This window comes from Phascolarctos cinereus, unplaced genomic scaffold, assembly GCF_003287225.1.
Source record: "Phascolarctos cinereus isolate Bilbo 61053 unplaced genomic scaffold, phaCin_HiC Scaffold_5;HRSCAF=322, whole genome shotgun sequence".
In the NCBI taxonomy this organism is placed as follows: Eukaryota; Metazoa; Chordata; class Mammalia; order Diprotodontia; family Phascolarctidae; genus Phascolarctos; species Phascolarctos cinereus.
The window spans coordinates 437,854,098-437,869,153 of NW_027555958.1; the positions used below are offsets into that span (position 1 = coordinate 437,854,098).

At 40.1% G+C, this 15,056-nt stretch overlaps 1 pseudogene across 1 annotated transcript in view; it reads left to right on the forward strand.

Moving 5' to 3' along the window:
* Nucleotides 1-407: 407 nt before the first annotated feature.
* Nucleotides 408-15,056, forward strand: part of LOC110210006 (calcium-activated chloride channel regulator 1-like) — a 54,631-nt pseudogene continuing 39,982 nt past the window's right edge. The window contains exon 1 of the transcript XR_013487147.1: nt 408-536. The product of XR_013487147.1 is annotated as a calcium-activated chloride channel regulator 1-like (transcript). The remainder of the gene's footprint in view (nt 537-15,056) is intronic.

Below are 15,056 nucleotides of genomic sequence, written 5' to 3' on the forward strand. Positions count from 1 at the left end.
AAACATGTGCCTATTGTCAACACCAATAATGAGGACGCTTTTATAGAAGGCCAGTGGGTTGCTGAGGGTATAATTTTTCATAGTCACATATTAAGAGATGCTTTGGACAGTCCATGGCAACCCCCTATAACAGGTAATCCTGAGGCATTGTTTGCAACTACTATTTCTCATGAACAGCCTGTGGCCCTCTACATCTTTACAAATCCCCAACACTGATACAGATTACAAAAGAAAGCTGAGGAAGCTATTCAACTTTCTAGACATCTGGAAGTTTCATTCCAAGCGTGATGAATCCGTCTCTTGTGTTGAAGAGATTTCCTATCTCAAATGGGAAAGGAAGCAATGAGATAAACTGAACAGTGAACCTAACACTGTTGAACAAGGTATTGGTTAGTAAAATAGAAGTAATGACAACTTTGGAGGGAAGTTACCAGATCAATATGCCATCTGTGTTACACAAAGAGGAGGATGTTGGGCATAGCCAGATGTGCGCCCAAAACTCGGGGAAAGTAAATGTCAAAGAATTCCGAGAAAAGGTAAGTAAGATCAAATAGCCTATCATTCCGAAAGGGAAGTCAGCTCAAGAGAGAGATGGAAGGCTCTCAAAATATTGAAAATCGGATAATATGGTTAGGAATAACACTCTGTTTTTTCTTATATTCACCTCAGAGAAATGTAGACAGGATAATAATAGCATTAGGTTGACACAGAACTTGTTGGAAGACTACAACCAAAGAGTATTTATCACTGAACTACCAACAATCCAGAAAACGTTCTCTATTAACATATTACAAGGCCCTCTCCTCAGCATGCCCATTTTAAACATTTGTATAGTGATTAGATGAAGACAGGGCCATGATAATCTAATTTGCAAATGACTTGGGATCTAAGAGAGAAAATGTTAAATTACTAAATTCAAATTAGCTCATTATTCTAGTCTTGAGATTTTTAGTATTTTTAAAAAGTTGAGCAGAAGTATAGAAAGGGGGAGATAGGACTACACGGGAGTTTAGAAGAAAAGACTCATGGGTTTTATCAACTTTAGGGTCAGTATGAGTCAGCAGTGTAACGTGGTTGCCAGAGAAAACCAGCACAATCTTAAGGTCCTTTAGAAAGGTCATTCCATGAAGAAAGTAATAGTCCCGCTGTCCTTTTTACTAGTCAGATGACACATGGAGTATCATCATTCACAAGCATTTATCAGGTACTTTGGCACTGGGCTATCCTGGGAATACAAAGAAAAGTAAATACCTGCCTTCAAGGAGTTACAGTCTAATGGGGAAAGAGCTATAGACATGCAAGATACAATACAGTTTCAATGGGAGATAATCTCAGAGGGAAGGTTTTAGGAATGGCAGTAGTACTCGGAAAGGCCTCCTAAAGAAGATGGCATTTGAGCCAAATATTGAAGGTAGCCAAGGATGTAGAGATGAGGAGGAAAATCATTCCAAGTATAGGGAAATAGGGGGGAAAAATGGAGTCAGTAGGTGGAATGTCATGGGCAAGGAAGTGCAGGAAGGCCAGTGTTACTAGACTGGAGACTACCCAAGGATCATTCATTTTTTTACTAGACTGGAGACTACCCAAGGATCATTCATTTTTGAGAATCCCATTTTAAAACAGACATTGATAAACTATAATATACCCTGAGGAGGGCAACAAGGAAAATAAGGGAATTTGAAGTAATATCTTATGAAAATCAGGGGAATGGTAGAGGTGGTCAAACTAGATGAATCTCTATGGTTCTTTCCAACTAAGATTTTTTTCAATTCTTATGAATAAGCCAAAATGAAAGGAGACTGTTGGAAGCATGGAAGGATGCTCTAATTCTGTATCAACATTCACAGGCAATCTGAGACTGGCCCATTAAGCCATAGTTGCAGAGTTAATTATATAAGGAAGAAAAGTTAAAGAACTACATGAGACCTCTTCACAGTTGTAGTATCAAGTTCCAGGAATCTGCTGTTCTGGATGCTTGTCTCTGTGTGTTGTATGTGTCCCTGGGGAAATCTTGTGTTCTGGGCAGCACTGCAAGCTGCCCAGTGTCTTGGGAGTGGAGAATGTTGCAGGTTTGGACGTTATTCTTTTTATAAGGTTACAGGATCTCAGTTAGAGGGGACCTCAGAGGCCATCTATTCCAACTTGTACCTAAGCAATATTTCTCTCTACAATATTCCCAAAAAGTGATCATCCAGGCTAAGTAATAAAGCAATAGATAAAAAATAAATGCAATAAAGGTAAACTGCAGAACATACTCTGAGCAAAATCAGTATATTGACAGTGACACATATAACCGTTAACAAAGCAGGTTAGATATTTCCCTACCTCAGTAATGTTATTGGGTTTCTTCCTTAATATACTCACTAGCTAGAAATCAAGTAGGGCAGAGTTTATGGGTCTGTGTGTCCCTTTCCTTGATGCCTGGTGTCCTCTGGTAGTCAACATAATGACCCCATGTGAACAAGGTCAATTTTCCATCAAGAGCTGAGTCTGTGATGAGAAGGACTTTCAGAGAAAGAACTATGGTTATATTTCTTTCTTTTTTTTTATTGCTATTTGGTGGGGCAATTGGGGTTAAGTGACTTGCCCAGGTCACACAGCTAGTAAGTGTCAAGTGTCTGAAGCTAGATTTGGACTCAGGTCCTCCTGACTCCAAGGCCAGAGCTCTATCCACTGTGCCACCCAGCTTCCCTGTGGTTATATTTCTGCAGCAACTATTCTAAACCTATGCCCTATCATCCTAAGCATCTTGAAAGAGCTCAGATGTAGTGATACTGAGGCAGCTATGTGGCACAGTTGATAGAATGTCAAGTAGTCTGAAGTCAAGAAGACCAAGTTCAAATCTAGACTCTCACTTATTAGCTTTGTGATCCTGGGCAAGTCACTTAACCTCTGTCTAACTCAGTTGCCCCGTACTGTAAAATGGAGATAGCAGTAGCACCTAAGAAATTAGATAGTATTGTAAAGAGCTTTGCAAACCTTAGAGCACTATATAAATGCTATCATTATTATTATTTTTTAAGATGACCTTCATTCTCTATTAACCTAAAAGTAGAGAGATTTTCCTCCCAGTCCTTTTACTTCCTGTCGTAGAGAATCCAGCCATCATTTTGAGTATACATAGCAGTTAATTGGGATAGAGTAGAACACAGATGCAGCACATTCTTTTCAGATCACTCCTTGCCCTCCATTCCTGGTGGAACTGAGATCTTCAATTTTGATGTACCTGTGGCTGCCTGCCATGTCTGTTCACAGTGCTACTGGGGCTTATTCACTGAGTTCATGAGCCAGGCTTCATCTTTAAAGGACCTGTCTGTCTTATTCTGGGGCTTTTCCCACTTCACCATTATACACACCCTCCTTGCTTCCCCTAATGCAAACAGGGGTTCTATTAGTTCTGGGTGCCATGCCCCTCCAAGGAGAATCTGGACAAGATAACTGAGCCATCACCCTTGGGGTTAGCCTGTCTTTGACTGTCCTTGCTGGTAGAAAGGAAAAGTACTACAAACCCTCTGATATACCCACCATCACCGCCACCACCAACTGATTATACTTATATTCAGGAGACATTTCCTCAGATCAGGGGTTCTTAATCTGGGGCTTGTGAACTTGTTTTGTTAATATTCTTGTTCAGGCTATTGATGAAATCAACCTAAAGTCAGATGTATCTCGCATTGCACAACCAGTTTAGCTTATTCCTCCTCTAATACAAGTTCTACTTTTTGCGCTGGTTTAACAACAATCTTGTGAATTGTGGCTGGCTTGTTTGCTGATTATAACATTATTCTATGTTGGGTTTTTTTTTTAATTTTAAAAGGAAACAAAATAAGTAAACCTGAGATTGAAGTTTATTGAATCACCCCAAAAGGAATGGTGATTTGGGTGACTTGGGATTTATCTGAACTTATCCTACCTTTGGAGGTCAGTCTTTCATTATACCTCAGATTGTAAGCTTTCATGAAATATATTTTAGGCTTAGTATAAAAGGGATGCTTTAATGAAATCTAAATATCTGGGCATGTGGAAAATTTTTCAGTCAAAATATAAAAGTATGATAATACTTTACAGTAATGATTTTGTATGCTAAAAATAAAGCCATAGTTTTATATTTGCATTTTAATGTTTTTCAAAATACTCTAGGAATGAGGCAAAGTGCTACAAGGAATATTAAATTAGACCTAATCTGATACAAGAAGTTAAAAGCTATTACAGCAGTCTTTTTGGAGAGTCCACGAGGATGTGAAGAAGCAAACAGGGAGGATTTAGAAGGAAAGAAAAGTACAGTTGAAATTCTGTTAAATATCAGATCATGTCAGTTTTGATACCAAAGGCAAACCTAAAACTTCATTAGTTGTAACAGCAACAACAAAAACCATTATCTTGTTGACTACTTTTAATTAAGAAAATCACAAAGTTGAGTGCATTCTTTTCTCAGTTTTCAACCAAAAAAGTCTTCATTTTAAAAATATATTCTAGGCATTGATTGTATCTTTGTTAACTAAAGGAAGAGCAATTCTTCCACATTTTGGCATTTAGCATTTTAGAATCACCTTAGGCAAAATTGCCCAAAATATGTGCAAACCATTACTTCATCTAGTTTATAGTATCTTTGTCCTAACAACACTAAAAACTTCTAGAAAGAAAAAATGACTCTGAAAGAAATTGATTTTTTTTTCAAAAATACTAATGATGGTGGTCTCTGGTATGCTTTTTGTTTTGTTTTTGTAAATGTAATAAAGTAGTGTGTCTTTATCATGTCTTGCCTGTGCTCTTACAATAGCCTCTGTTTTCTAGTCTACCTATCTGCAATCCACAACTGTCCAATAACTCCCGGGCTCAGCTCAGACTCTGCCTCCTCTATGAGGCCTTTTCTGATCTCCCCGGCGGGCAGTGCTCTCTCCTTCACATCCGGCCTGCCAAAATTCACTACCACCACAATAATAATCACAGTTAATATTTATACGGCGCTTTACAGTTCACAAAGCACTTCACCCATGTCATCTCACGGGATCCTCACGGCAATCCTGGGAGGCAGGTGCCACGATTTCCCGCATTTTACAAGAAAGGAATCTGAGGCAGAGATTGGTTCAGGGACTTTCTCAGAGTCCTTCAGCTGACAAGTGTCTGAGGCTAGATTTGACTTCAGGTCTTCCCAATCTAGGCCCAGGATTCTGGTGTGTTAGCACCCACGACTTTGTAGTTATCTGTGCACGTGTTATACCCTTCAGTAGAACATTTGACTTCTTAGGGGCGGGGACCATTGCATTTCTGTCTTTGAGGCCCTGGTTTTCAGCACAGTGTCCAGCCCGTTTGTTCCTAAGCTACAGGTGACAGTTATTTTGCAGTAATAATGGCCTGGGAGACGGCTAACAGGTGGGGCCAGTGAGGAGTGCTGGCTTCCAGCAAAGATGGCCACTAACAAGGAAGCACCCAAGAGTCGTTGAGCATAGAGGCAAACAGCATTCCATAGCTCAGTAACAGCACAGAGAAAACATAGTTTAGTAACAATTATAACTCGAATTCAGCATAATGCTTTAAGGTTTGGAGGGCTCTTTACTTACTTTATCTTATTTGAGTCTTATAATAACCTTATAAGGTAGGAGCCAGCTCAAACCACATTTTAACATCTGTTCTATTGTATTTTTATTTATTTTGTTAAAGATTTCCCAATTACAACGTATTGGGCAGCAACCAGGACTCTGGTGGGTCACATGTGGCAGCAGGTTTGACACCTCTTCTAGGGTTTGCATAAAGTGTGCATGTAAGGGAAGGGGTATGGAGGTATCCTGCAGCCCACCAGAGAAGCATTCTAGCATATATACCTCTCCCTGGTTGGTGGCTTCCTTCTTGCAGTCTCTTACCTCTGCTCTGTGGCAGCTAGGTGGGTCAGGGGTTACAGCACCGAACCTAGACTCAAGAAGACTCATCTTCCTGGGTTCAAATTCAGCCTCAAACACTTCCTAGCTGCATGACCCTGGGCAAATCACTTCACCCTGTTTCTCTCAGTTTCCTCATCTGTAAAATGAGCTGGAGAAGGAAATGGCAAACCACTCCATTATCTTTGCTAAGAAAACCCCAAATGGAGTCACAAAGAATCAGACACACCTGAACAACGCAAAACCTCTGGGATAGCACCATTTTCACAGCTCTCTGTTGGTCCTCCATATCTCAAAGCTCCTTTTTATCTCCTCTATTCTTGCCACAGGGAATGTCTGATTTTCCTCTCAGATTGCCTCCACCTGTGAGAAGGCCCAGAGTGAGTGGAGGTGTTATGGTGGACTAAACTTACCTCCCCCTTACCAGATATGCACCGCAAACAGTGAAAAAGAGCTCTGGATTGGGGAGAGAGGTGTTCCGAATGTGAAGGATTGAATCCCACCTTTGTCACCTTACTAGCTGAGGGACCAGGGCAAGGTTGACACCTATGATATGAGATGATAATGCTTGTGTTACCCTACTCACAGAATCGCATGTCTCAAATGAAATCATGTATGTCAAGGGGCTTTCGAGAGCGACACACCAGGAAATGTCAGTTCCCCTTATAACAGAAGATCCTGTCTTCTTCAGGGCTCTCCCATTGAAAACAACAATCCAGTAAAACTTCTGCGTGGGCCAGCCCAGACCAAAGTGTAATTGAGAAATATTTAACAAAGTAAGTGAAAATACATAAAGCATAGATAATATTACATCTCAAAACTAAGTCAATGTGCCTTCCCTAAATATGGATTAGTAGCCCCCATTTCTATTTGAGCTTGACATCACTGGTCTAAAATACGGAAATAAAACAAAAACACCTAGAATCAGAGGGACCCAGCTTCTCTTTTGTTTGTCTTCTTTATCTAACAGAATGAGTTCCCCACTAAGGAGATTAGATTAGAACAAATATTAGGAGGGGATTAAAGCCCACACAGTGGAAGAAATGATCTGAAGTCTGAAGGCATATTACATGAAAGATTTTGGTCCATTGTGCTCACAGACCAAAAGTAGGAACCTGTGGTCCTGTGATCAAATGTGAATCAGGAGAGGTAAAAGGAAAGCCAGGAAAACTTGTCATGATTTTCAAAGGGGAAGAGGTGGATTCTGGGAAGCATGAAGCAGGAATGTGAGATCGATCCCTGGCAAAAATCTACAATGGATTTTTTAAGCAAAGCATGGATCACTAGCAGCTGGTGTGACTTCAAGAAGAACAATGCACTCCAGAATAATCTCATTTCCCTTCTTGACAGGCTTCCTAGACGGCTTTTTCCACTCGGCAAAAATCAGGCAGATGAAGAATACCTATGACATGAAGTTGGGTGGAAAACTCATAGAACTAGTCCGCCGGTGTGTTTATATGCACGTGTATGTGCATGTGTATGTGTGCGTGTGTATGTGTGCATGCATGTGCACGCATATGTATATATGTATACGTGTGTGTGTATCTTTGACAGACATTACAGATGGATCAGTGCGCCAGGCCCAGAAGTGAACAGGAGGAAGAAAGCAAACTGGAATGACTGGGGAAACTGGGGAGTATTTATAATGCTACCAAGCTTTTCCCCAAGACAAGGTGCCTTCTTTTTTAATAACCTAATTGTATGGCTGTGAGTCATAGAACAGGACAGAAGAATCAAAGTTGCTTGTTGCCCTTAGAGCAGTGAAGAGGTGTAGCCAACAACATATTTCCAATGAAGAATTGCACCAGGGAAGTGGTGTAAAGGAAGTCACTCATGAGTGTGATTATCCTGAGCAAGTCATATAATCTCTCTTAGGCTCAGTTTCCTTATCTGAAAAATAGGCATAATAATAGCATTGTTGTAAGGCTCAAATGAAACAATGTATAAAGTGCTCTGCAAACTTTAAAGAGCTACATAAATGCTAGCTATTTTTAAATTTATTATTTTTAGCATTTTTTAAAATTTTGAGTTCCAAATTCTCTGTCCCTTGAACCCCTCCCCCACCCATTAAGAGGACAAGCAATATGATACCTATCATGCAAAACACATTTCCATATTAGCCATGTCACAAAAACAAGAAAAATAAAGGAAATATGAAAATTATACTTCAGTTTGCACTCAGAGTTCATTAGCTCTCTCTCTCAGGAGGTGGATAGGAATTTCCATTGTGAGTTCTTTTGAATTGTCTTAGATCACTGTATTGATCAGAGTAGTTAAGTCTTTCACAATTGATCATCATTACAATATTGCTGTAACAGAGTACAATGATCTCCTGGTTCTGCTTACTTCACTTTTCATCAGTTCATATAGGTCTTTCTAGGTTTTTCTGAAACCATTGCCCTCACCATTTCTTATAGCACAATTGTGTTCCATCACAATCATATACCACAGCTTGTTCAGCCATTCCCCAATTCATGGGTATCCCCTCAATTTCCAATTCTTTGATACCATAAAAAGAGCTGCTATGAATAGTTTTGTCCTTTTCCTTTTTCTTTGATCTCTCTGGGGTGCAGACCTAGTAGTGGCCTCCAGCTCCTGGACCTCCTCTGGTGGCTCGCTCTCTTGATCTTTCAAAACCCACAGGAGTACAACTTAACACAATACTACTTCACTTAGGAGCAGAAAAGAACAAATGCAAAAAGGCAAAGAACAGAGAAGCCTTAATTCATGGCCCCAGTAACCTCATACATTCTGGATTCTCTATTCTATTCCATTGGTCTATTTTTCCATTTTCTTCTTACGCTACTGCAGTACCACATCAATGTTATGACCATTGTGTTGTGGATATATTTTGAAATCTGGGTAGGACAAGTCTTCCTTTGCCAGTTTTTATTTAAATAGTTCATCTTGATATTTTTACTGTGCTTTTATATATTGAAAGACATTTATTAAGAACTATGTCCTAAGTATTGTGATAAGTGCTAAAAATACAAATATGAGAAAGTATAGCAGTCTCTGCCCTCAAGAAGCTTATATTCTAATGGAGGAGACCACAAATAGAGCTAGGAAACAGGGTAAGATCTGCATACAGTGATATCGTTTGGAAAGGGCAGGGAAGTGAGAGTTTGTGTGTGTGTACGTGTGTGTGGCCCAAAGCCACTCTCCTGACACACAAGCTTATAGGAAGTGTCTCTTTGATCAAGGCCAGAGAGGAAAGAGGCCTGAGTGGCCACCATAATTATCTTTTTATTTGTTTGTTTTGCTTCCCAGTTTTTATCAAACAGCCAACCAAAAAGACTTTTCTTCACCAAAAGGCGAGTGGACCAGAAACAGTCAAAATACCTACACGTGCTCAAGAATCAGTCAGGAAGCAGGTCTTTTCTATTTTGTTATCCTTTTTTGGATACAGGCTTCCCTGCTTCTTCCATATGTTGGGGAAGATGAAAGAAGGTGCATGTAGTGTTGAAGACCTTGGCCAAGGATAGAGTATCTACATGGAGGAATGAGGGCTCCATGAGTGCCAGAAAACAGAAGGTGCTTGAGAGGAAGAGGTCCAAGTTTATTAATGGCAGAATAGGATAAACATTGGAGAAGGGAATGGCAAACCTCTCCAGTATCTCAAGTTTTTGAGCACAGAAAGTATTCTATAAGTACATACCAACACTACTCTTACTAATGGCTACTGTGTGTGTGTGTGTGTGTGTGTGTGTGTGTGTGTGTGTGTGTGTAATGTATATATACATGTATAGTCACTTTTATGAAAAACTTTAAAATTAGAAAACTTGTACTGGCCTTCCCCACCTTTATTCACCTGAGCAAATATTCAATCATATGCCTTTCTATCAAAATATACTGACTCTTGCAAGATCCAAAGCTCTGGTTCTGTCCTGGTGTATTATGTTTTTCAAAGAATTTTCTTTCTTCCTTTCTTTTTTTCTTCTTCTCTTCCTCCTCCTCTCCCTTCTCTCTCTCTCTCTCTCTCTCTCTCTCTCTCTCTCTCTCTCTTCTCTCTCTCTCTCCTCTCTCTCACACACACACACAGACACACACACACACGTACACACACACAAACTCTCACTTCCCTGCCCTTTCCAAACGATATCACTGTATGCAGATCTTACCCTGTTTCCTAGCTCTATTTGTGGTCTCCTCCATTAGAATATAAGCTTCTTGAGGGCAGAGACTGCTATACTTTCTCATATTTGTATTTTTAGCACTTATCACAATACTTAGGACATAGTTCTTAATAAATGTCTTTCAATATATAAAAGCACAGTAAAAATATCAAGATGAACTATTTAAATAAAAACTGGCAAAGGAAGACTTGTCCTACCCAGATTTCAAAATATATCCACAACACAATGGTCATAACATTGATGTGGTACTGCAGTAGCGGAAGAAGAAAATGGAAAAATAGACCAATGGAATAGAATAGAGAATCCAGAATGTATGAGGTTACTGTTTTATAAACCCATTCTATGAAAATATTGGAGAATGGAATAATATTCAATTAAAAAAACCATTGGGAAAAAATGGCTGCTTGGGGGAAGAGGGGGAATGCTTTCAATCCATACTTTGTAACCTACCTAGGGTGAAGCTGATAGAGAATGATGAATGACTGCTCCTGCTGGTGACTGAGGAGAATTGCATGACAAGTCATTACGAGGACAGTGACCAGGAGCATCTGCAAGAAATCATGTAAAAGCTATAGGAAAAAAATCCCCAACTAGGCAAGGGGTGGGAAGCCCTAAAAGGAGGCATAACCCCTTGGTGTTCCTGCTGGAACCCTACCTAAAGCTATAAGTGACTGAGATTGTTCAAGAAACTGGAAGAAAGGATGGCCTACAGGTGGCTACCGTTATCTATCATTTCCATGTTGTCCCTACTTTGTAGATGGAGCTCATTGTGCTTTCAGCCTTGTCAAACTGTGCACTTGTTAGGGGAGTTGGCAATTATGCTCTTGGATGCAGACAAAGGCTGAAGTTCCCAGATCATCTGGGAAGGGGCAAAAAGTCAGAAGTCCCCCAAAGCTTAGCCAGACCCTTCTTGTCAGGAGGGAGCCTCTGACACAAGAGTTATATAAAAATGAAAGCAAAGTCAAATATAACAGAACTTCAAACAGAATAAGTACATTTTTGGTCAATTTTTGTCTGTTCATTTGGTTCTGTGTTGTATTTTGTATGTTTCTTTGATCATGTATTTAGGTCAACACATTATTTATAATTGTTATTGTTTATAATTTTTAAAATTTTAAATTATAGAAGACACAAAATTGAGAGGGAGAGCTAACTAATATATTGGTAAATGGATTCAGGAATCAGGAAAATATCAAGTTTGAATGATAGGCCCAAGATTAAATTTAATAGGTTTAGATATAAAGTGCTATTCCTGGGGTTTAAAATGAATAAATTAATAAGTACATAACTGATAAGGTATATCTAGACAATAGTTTGAAGATCTGAGATTTTAGTCTCAAAATGTTTTGTTAATAGTGTTTTTGACATGGCAGTTGAAAGAATCGCCATCCTAGACTATAATAAGTGAGGCCCTCTATATTATCCAGTGTAAGTGAGGTAATTATTTCATTGTGCTGTGTTCTGGTCATTAGACACTATGTAAATGTTAGCCATTATAATTATTAGTTATAAATTCCAGGAATAAGGAAGTGATAGTCCCTTTTCTGTAACATTTAAAAAGATAATCTATAAACTGGAGAGTTTCCAGAAATAGTGCAATCAGGGTTAGGAAGGACCTTGAGTCCGCATCAGCTGAGGATCATTTAAAGGAAATGGGAGTTTCCAGGAACAAGTATTTACTAAGCACCTATGGTGTACTAGACACCGTGCTGAGCTCTTTACAAATAGTATTAGATCCTCACAAGAACCTTGGGAGCTAGGTATTATTATGACCACCATTTTATAGCTAAAGAACCTGAGGCAGAGATTAAATGCCTTGCCCCAGGGTCACACAGCTAGTATGTATCGTAACGCCAGATTTGAACTCAGGGCTTCCTGATTCTAGACCCAGCACTGTATTCATTGTGCCACCTAACTATCTAGGCCAGGGGTAGGGAACCTGCAGCCTCAGGGCCACATGTGGCCTCCTGGGTCTTTGGGTGGCCTTTTAACTGAGTCCAAGTTTTACAGACCAAATCCTTTTATTAAGGGGATTTGTACTGTGAAGTCTGAATTCAGTCAAAGGGCTGCACTTGAAGACCTAGAGGGCCATATGTGGCCTCAAGGGCACATGGGTTCCCCACCCCTGATCTCGGTGGTTTAGTATGGAAAAGAGGAGAGTCAGGGGTACATGATAGCTGTCTCCAGGTATTTAAAAGACTATCTTGTGGAAGAAGGATTAGACATATTCTCTTCAAGGTCTTCAGGCAAAGGCTGGATGACTACGTGATGTAGGTGCAGTAAAGAGAGAAAATGTCTTGTTCTGATGTGAGCTGGGTCTGGATAATCTTCATGTGGCCCCTTCCCACTCTGAAATTCTGTGATTCAATTACTACTCTAACATGCCTGCTTAGAAGGCAAACAATGGCAGGAGTCCCTTTTAAAGTCATGACTCCATGGATCATATTGATGCAGAGGAAACAAGAGCATTTAAATACATCCCTAGGGATTATTTTTTTAAAATGCTGAGTACCTCTTATTATATGCCTCTAACCATATTTCCCAAATTATTCATCAGAACCCTGTTGCTCATGTAATATAAGCACAGCTCGCGCATGCGTGCACACACACACACCACCCTTGAGGAAATTTTTAACCAGTACTATTTCTCCTAGACATATTAATTACAAATTAGTTGAATTGATGGGTAATTTTGCTTTCACTCAATGAAATGAGCTTTTGAAAGGCACTTAATAGTAAATGTGTTCCTAGACCTTTCTTTAAGTGAGCTTTGTCCCCAAACCCAGCTCTCACTCACTATTTATTGGCCCTAACGCTTCTCTCACTGATAGCCGAAAAGTTCTCCAGACCCTGTCTGATAAGAGCCATGACATTGAAACAATCAGCTATCTATTGAAAAACGAGCTTTTGTAATGGTGCCAGTATCAATGAATAGGAAAATGATTTGTCAGCTAAATAGGACTGGAAGCATTGAGCAACACTTTATTAAATGAACGTGCAGTGTTATTCCTGAGGGAAAGTTAAGGGAGTTTGACATATGGAACCTTAGCCAATCCATTACTTAAACAATTTCCTTCATATATGGGGGAAAATCAATATTTGGAAGAGCAACTATCTTAAACATCAAAATCTAACACTGCTAGAGCTACCCCAAAGCAGAATGGAGACCTCAGGAAGAAGGTTGAATAGCTTCTTGTCAGACATTTGGTGGAGGGGATTTTGGGTTCAGGGAAAGGCTGGAATAGATGGCCTCTGAGGATTTCTTCCAGTTCTGACATCCTATGACATCAAAGTCAATCGATATATCTTGTTGGATCTTTCAAAATACTTCCCATACCCAACCTTACTTTCTGTCTTTATTATATTAGGTAGTATGGTGGAGACAGTCCTGGATTTGGGATTCAGAAAGACCCGAGTTTGAATTCTGCCTTGGACATTTACTAGCTATGTGATCCTGGACAACTTACTTAACCTCTATCTGTCTCAGTTTCCTCTGTAAAATGGGGATAATAATGACACCTACCTCCAGAGTTGCTGTGAGGATGAAATGAGATGATTTCCTTAAAGTGCTAGCTGTTATTACTACTACAGAGGCAGCATGGTGTGACGATCAGAGGACCTGAGCTGTTTACAACCAATATAACCTTGGGCAGATCATGTCACCACTTTAAGTTTTACTTTCTTCATCTACAAAACCAGAATTTTTGAACTTGTTAGGAGCCTGCCTGCTTGACAATATAGTACTGTCGTTACAACTGATGGCAAGTTATCTCTTTGGACTGGGGGAAGGGAGAGAAAGAGAGACAGGGGTAATTACACAGTTGTTCCCAAGTTGTCTCCCCTATTAGACTATGAGCTCCCCAAAAGCAGGGACTGCCTTTCACCTGTCTTTGTATCTCCAGGGACTAGCACAGTATCTGGCACAAAGTAGGCACTTAATAAGTCTTTTTTGACAGAATGACTGCCCACTGTCATTCAGCTCCACCCAGAATAATAAGTGAGTCAGGGTGATTGGATTGAGGAGGCAGCTTTTTGTTATTAACAGTACAAGACTCCCTTCAAAATGGGGGTATCTCTTAAAAAATGGGGAAGCCCGATGTGAAGTCTATAGGAAAATATGGGAAGACACGAATTGATACCCAGTGAAGGAAGCAAAATCAGGGGGAAAAAATGTATAGAAAGACTACAATGTAAATAGAAAGAAAAAAACAACAACAAAAAATCAAAACGGAAAGTTACGTAATGATAATGACCAAACTGACCCCACAGAGGAGATGTGAGAATGAACCTTTTTCCCTTCTTTGAAGAGGTGGGAGACGGTGGGTGTGGCAAGCTGCATGTACTGTTGGACTGTTTGATGTGTCAGTGAGTTTTAATAAATTTTTTTTTTTGCCAAAAGGGATGACTAACAGGGCATTAAATGGAAGATATGTTTTATATAACCTCAAAAATTTTCCCCTTGATGATCAGGCAAATTCTTTTCCACTTTCCAAAGGGTGTAAGATGTTCTCCATCTTGGGTGGGTCCCACATTCCCTATGGAACAGAACAATCCACAGCACTCCCACAGTCACTCGAGAGTTCTGGAACCGCATGATGCCCAGCTATACCGATTCTCTCTTGGAGGGTCATGCAAGTGGCATGGAAACAAAGTGAGCAGCCAGTGGATTCCAGACAAGGGGAATTCAGGCATTGCGTGGGAAGCAGCTGGGAGGGAGTAGCTGACGCCTCTAAGCACATACCGAGGCCCATCAGCCACTTTGCCACTCCAGGCTACAGGACTCATCCATCGTGGTTATGGGCTCTCCCTTTGGTGACAGAGATCACAGCTGCTATAAGCTTTTGTGCATAGATCATATTGGCGAGTTTCTCTGTTTTGACAAAATTCCACACCTGCAGTTCACCTTGCCATGAGCTTCTCCAAATTTTGCTATATGAGTTCCCCAATGACACAGACCTGGCACAGACTGGAACTCATTTCCAGTTTGGGAAGACCCTTGTGTGGGAGCTTATGTTATAAATATGTTGCATGTAGAAGTTAACTT